We start from the raw sequence: 6,000 nt of genomic DNA on the forward strand, positions 1-6,000 counted from the left end.
TTTTTCCTACCCATAACCATAGATCAGGACTGCACTGAGATCATGCAGGAATCGAACAGGATTGGGTCAGTCATTCTGCAGGCTCGCCATCTTTAAGTTTCAGTTCTTAGCAATAAAACCTGGCCTGGATCAAAGGAAAGGCCAAATGAATACAAAAATAACAAATTCAAATAATCTGCTGCACTACAGGCTTGAAACAAAATATTCTACTAATCCACCCAACTACAGGCTTGTCATTAAACTCAAAACACATCAATTCAAAAGTCAACTTAGTAGCTTACATACAAGCATTACATTCCAAAAGAAATTGTTTTACATTTAGATCCCAAAAACCAAAAACAACATAACATTTCAAAGCACATGGTCAGCTTACCAAGTCACATTGTTCCTCTATCACACACAGCAAGTGTATCGAGTGGATCAGGTGGATCAGGTAGGTGAGGTATATCTAAAAGCCAAATTATTGTATGGGTAAGTATAATGAATGAATTAAAACTGTTAGAAATAGGAATAGTTGTTGAAATAATTAACAGTACAGACCTGCAACAGCTCCAATGATGTGCACCTCACTGAGCAAACTGCAGACTGACTGGTTTTATACTGGGTGTGGTGATGATTGCCAATTGCTGAGCAGCTGTGACTGATTGTGACTTGGGGACCGGGACCAAAACATTGCATGTCGAAATGAAGAAAACATTCCATTTGAAAAATAAAATGAAAATATACAATCTGAACCCTGGGTTACAATTACTATTGTATTGACTATACTTGTACTGTTCTCCATTTTGTCTAATAAAATAATCAAGCGGTTTGAGCTTGTAAAAATGCAGAGCCATTCCATGTTAAATCCCATGTTAAAGTTAGCCTTTTTGCTAAATCACCAAACAACTAGCAGACGCATTTCAACACACTTTAGCAAAACTAACCAACCAAGCCATTGACAATAAACCATTGCACTGTCAACTTACCGCTGAGTAGATGGGCGCAGAATGCAGAAGCATCCAGCAGCATGCGGCTTCCAAACAAACTGAGTGAGGAGGAAGTGGCCTCAACTCAACCACTATTTATACCCTTGCTTAACCCTTAAGTGCTGTTCGGGTCATTTTGACCCGTTTTACATTTTCATTTGGAAAAAAAGGTAGAAGTTTAAATTGTTTCCACCTGAAACTCACTGGCCTTAAAGATTCTTCTGAGATGAACATGTAAAAAAAATATTTTTGCACTACACCCATGCTACACCCCCCTCATATTTTTTGAACCTTAAGTGCTGTTCGGGTCATTTTGACCCGGAAGCACAGATGCACAGAAATACACATTATTATGCCAAAACACAGACACACAGTCACCCCCACTTCTAACACCCCCCTTCCGAAGCCCCATTACGAACCCTCCCCCCCCCCCCTTCCGCACCCCCCCCCCCTGATGCACAGAAATGCAAGGAATCATGTACAAACACAGATCACCCCCTAACCCCTTCCACCCCTCTTCCCTCCAACCCACCTCACCTCACCCTTACCCCCTCCCCTCCAAACCCCCCCCACCTCCCTCCCACCCCCCCTCCCCACCACCCCAGATGCACAGAAATAAAAGAAAGCATGTATACTGTATACTAACACAGACACACAGTCACCTCCTCCCCCCCCCCCTCCCCCCTCCCCCCTCCTGTCGCCCTCACCCCCCACACCATTCACCCCCTCTCCTCCTCACCCCTCCCCTCCTCACCCCTCACCCTCACCCCTCACTTATCTGAAGTTTTCCTTGTGACTGTACTGTATCTTAGGGGATATTTTACATTATTTTACAAAAACATAAGGTGCTGTAAAGTAACACTGTAATTCAGGGGTGCTGTGGATGAAAATGTTGTTTACAGGGGTTCCCTGAGACCAAAGTGTTTGAAAACCTGTCCTAGTGTATACGTTCAAGTGTATATTCATATGTGACGTTCATGTGTGTTCACATGTGTGTTCAGCTCTTGATGTCCTGTTCTTGAACCACAAGTATTCAATTAATGGGCATGTTGAAAAAAAAAATATATATAAGCATGAGCAATATTGCCCAGTATTAAATAAATTAGTTTTTTTACATGAATTTCAGCTAAATCATTAAAAACGCCTAGCTCTTTCAGTGTTTAATGTGATATAGCAAAGCAGAAATGCAAACATTTACCATATATATCATATGAATTGATTGGTATTGAGTCAAAGTCAATGTATCATGATGATTTGTTAAGTAAAAATGTATATTAGTGTTGTTTTTTTTAAACCAAATATCCCCCGGGTCAAAATGACCCGAACAGAACAAAGGTGTAGTGAATCTGAACAGAACTTAAGGGTTAAGAAGGTTGCCATGTTTGGTTGGGTTGCCATGTTTGGTTGCAATACCAGGGTTTTCACAGCAGAATTTTATGAAATGCATTTTAAATGCATGAGGTAAGGCTTGAACAGGGGACCTCTGGAATGATAGACAAAGACCATACCAGGTGAACTATGCACAGCTCTTCACAGTGAGAAAATATTACTTTAAATGTTTGTTTTAGAAGCAGAAGAATAATTTGCATAAAACCGCAATATGCATTGAATTATTAAAAAAGCATGTTTCAATTTTTAAAAAATCCGATCTGACAGATCTTTAGATATTGGTCCAAAGTTCATGTAAAAAAAGTTCTGTGCACGTGACGCGAAAAATCCGGAATAAAAGCGGGTTTAAGCGTTTTACGAACTGCTCAAAATGGCGGAAAATCTAAGGGCGGAGCTTACTTAACAAAGACACAGATGTCTTCCGCTTGAGTCAAGGCACGCGTGTAAGCAAGTTGCATGTCTTCAAACGAAACGAGGCATGACTTATGCCCCTTTAAAGTTTGAGTTTTCAAACGCTTCGTATAGCACCCCCCTTTGGCCAATTGGAGTAAAATTGCTTTCAGTGATATTTGGACTAACCCTCTACATATTTGCCAAATGCCATGAACGTGTCACTTTGCATGTATGATTTAGAGGCAGAAGAATAATTTGCATATAACTGCAACATTGAGTGAATTATTAAAAAATAATGTTTTGCTTTAAAAGAAAGAAATCTAAGATATCTAAACGCATTGGTCCAAAGTTCATGTAAAAAAAGTTTCACGCACGTTACGCGAAAATCCCAGGAGGAGATAGATTTTGACTGTTTTGTGTGTAAAAGTTGTTCGGCATGAGGAGACGCATAAGTGTATACAGGTTTCATGGCTGTACCTGAAACAGAGCATGAGCTTTACCTGTTTAAAGTTGGCATTTTTCAAAGGCTTCCTACAGCGCCACCCTTTGGCCGATTTTTGCGAGATTCGCGTTTTAGCCGTTTGGCATAGTCCTCTGCCATACTGCCGAGTTTCGTAAAAAGCGACTGCACGGTCAAGCCACAAGTGAAAAAGTGGCGGAAGAAGATGAAGTCCAATATCAATGAGTGGCCTTCGGGCACTTCGTGCCTTGGCCACTAACAATAATAAATATAGCTGCAAGCAGCGATAAAGTGGCCAAAGCCAAAAACACCTCAAATCATGAACACAGCCTGCAATGTGCGTGAAATATTGCAAGCACATTCCCAATCGGTCAAGGAACAGATACCACCCTTCTTACATTGGCCTGTTATAGCGCCACCAGCGGGTCAACTTTTGCACAATACATTTTTGGAACAAAATGGACCAATCTTTGACATCAGTAACGTCAAAGAGAGCACTGCCTGCGATCTTGACATTTTGTACTTTTATAGCCATTGTTTTCTGGCTTGAAGCGAGCCCACAATTGTTTCGAAGGAACAATATTTTCTAGTGTGATTATCTGTTCTCAAATCTTCCATTAACAGCTACTAAAGTACATTATTTATTTTTTGTGCAAAATGTACTTGATACTTTTAGCTTTCATTTAAAGCCTAGGTGTGACCCATACTGTGTAGCCTGTTATTGAAGCCTATTATTGTACAAAGTAGAATAAATAAATACATGTTTAAATAGTTTGCATGTTCTCCCCGTATCTCCTAGGGTAGATACAGTACCATCACAAAAACATGCTGTAATCCTGGTCTCTATACTGCCTCCCCCTGGCCAGCCGGGGCGCCTGATGGAGGGGAAAGGAACTTGCTGGAATAACGTGTTCCTTCCACACGCTACATCCAACCAGGCCAGGGAAACTCCCCCCTGTCATGTGATAAGAAGCGGCGTGCTCACTTCTCATGTACTGAAGGAAGCATGAGCTCAGTTCAGGGCTCTTCCCAGGTTGGCAGAGGGAGAGCAGAGTTGGGTCCTCTCTGCAGGGGGTGGAGGAAGTAACCAGGGTGCGCACAGCGAGGAAGCTAGATTCCATCTTGGAGAAGTCATCCCACCCCCTCCATCTAGAGATCACCAGTTACTGGAGTAAGAGAGGAAACGACCGCTTTACCTACCCAGGACGGAGATGTGAGAGATTAGGAAAGTCTATTGTACCGGCTGCCCTTAAGCTGTACAACGAGACACATAACAGACGCTTGAAAAGGTCTCCCTTCCTAACTTAGACTGACGGAACCATTGCTGTATTGACTTTGACCTCTAAGGAACTATTGCTGTATTGACTTTGACCTCTAAGGACCGTCCAGGAAGAGTGCTCATGTGCGTCTTGCGGTGACACGCTTCCTAGTTTCTTCTTTTTTCGCACTGATATTTGACATTGCACTATTAGGTTGTGTTGGTAGTTTCTGAGTATTTTTGCTTTATTTAACAATGACAGTGAGATACTTGTTTGCACTAACTAGCATTGACTGCTATGGTCTCTTTTGCAAGACACTTTATGTATATATACTTATATATTATTCGCCCCCTCTATTGATGCACCTTCTCTTTATTGGTACTGTACTGCTCTTGTCTTCGTTTTTTTTGTTTTTTTCCCCCCCTCTTATCTATCTTTTTCTTACGTCTCTGTAACTTTGTAAATAACTGTATACTGCTGTGCTTCTACTGGACAACTGAATTTCCCCCTTGGAATAATAAAGGTATCTATCTATCTATCTATCGATTACAGCTTAGACCAGGGGTCTTCAACGTTTCCATGCCAAGGACCCCTTAGCTGAGAGAGAGATGAAGCAGGGACCCCCACAACCTGTTCATAGATTCCATTATAGTTTAATTGTTTGACAGCACAATCATCAGTCTATTTTAGATTCATGTCAATTTGTGTTTTCAGATATTTATCCACTTGAACCGTCAATACTTAATAAACTTGACCTTTCACTCTGTATTAGTCTGCTCTTTTTACCCCAAACCGCTTTGCCGAAAATAGCCGATCTACAAGCTGCTCTGCAAGGCATTGAAAGCTTGTAGATCTGCTATTTTCGGCTAAAGTTCTCTGAATATATATGCACACTAAGGTTCAAGTTGTTAATATAAAAAGAATTGGAAGATTTGAAGGACCCCCTGTAGTAAATCTGAGGACCCCCTAGGGGTCCTGGATCCCCTGTTGAAGACCCCTGGCTTAGGCCAGTGTTTTTCAAATGGGGAAACGTGTTACCCTAGGGGTACACAGAGGTACTACAGGGGGTACTTGAGAGAAAATGGTTTGAGAACCTCAGGCTTAGGCAATTGGCAGAATTGGCACTGGGTGAAAAATTGGTTACAAAATCGTGGGATGAAAATTATAGAAAAATCAAATCATCAGAAGGACATTATCAGTCAGATGAACCTCTGCTACTCACTGTATTAAACACATCCACTGGAAAAGGATTCATTTCTCTGCAGATCTGTTTTCATGGTTCACTTTACACACAAGCATGTAGGTGTCATATCTAGTCCAGGCCTGAAGGTGGTGCTAAAGGACAGGCCAAAACAAACACCACTGTAGATGATCGACTTGATGTTGAAGACATTCATGATTCCTGAGGAAATGTTTTATTATTAGTTTATATATTTACACACAATGGTGGAAAGTAACAAAGTACATTTACTCAAGTAATGTACTGAAGTACTTTTAAATGGCAAATGGTGCATTTATATAGCACTTTTAT

The sequence above is a fragment of the Nannobrachium achirus genome (assembly GCF_963921795.1).
Source record: "Nannobrachium achirus genome assembly, chromosome: 4".
Classification (NCBI taxonomy): Eukaryota; Metazoa; Chordata; class Actinopteri; order Myctophiformes; family Myctophidae; genus Nannobrachium; species Nannobrachium achirus.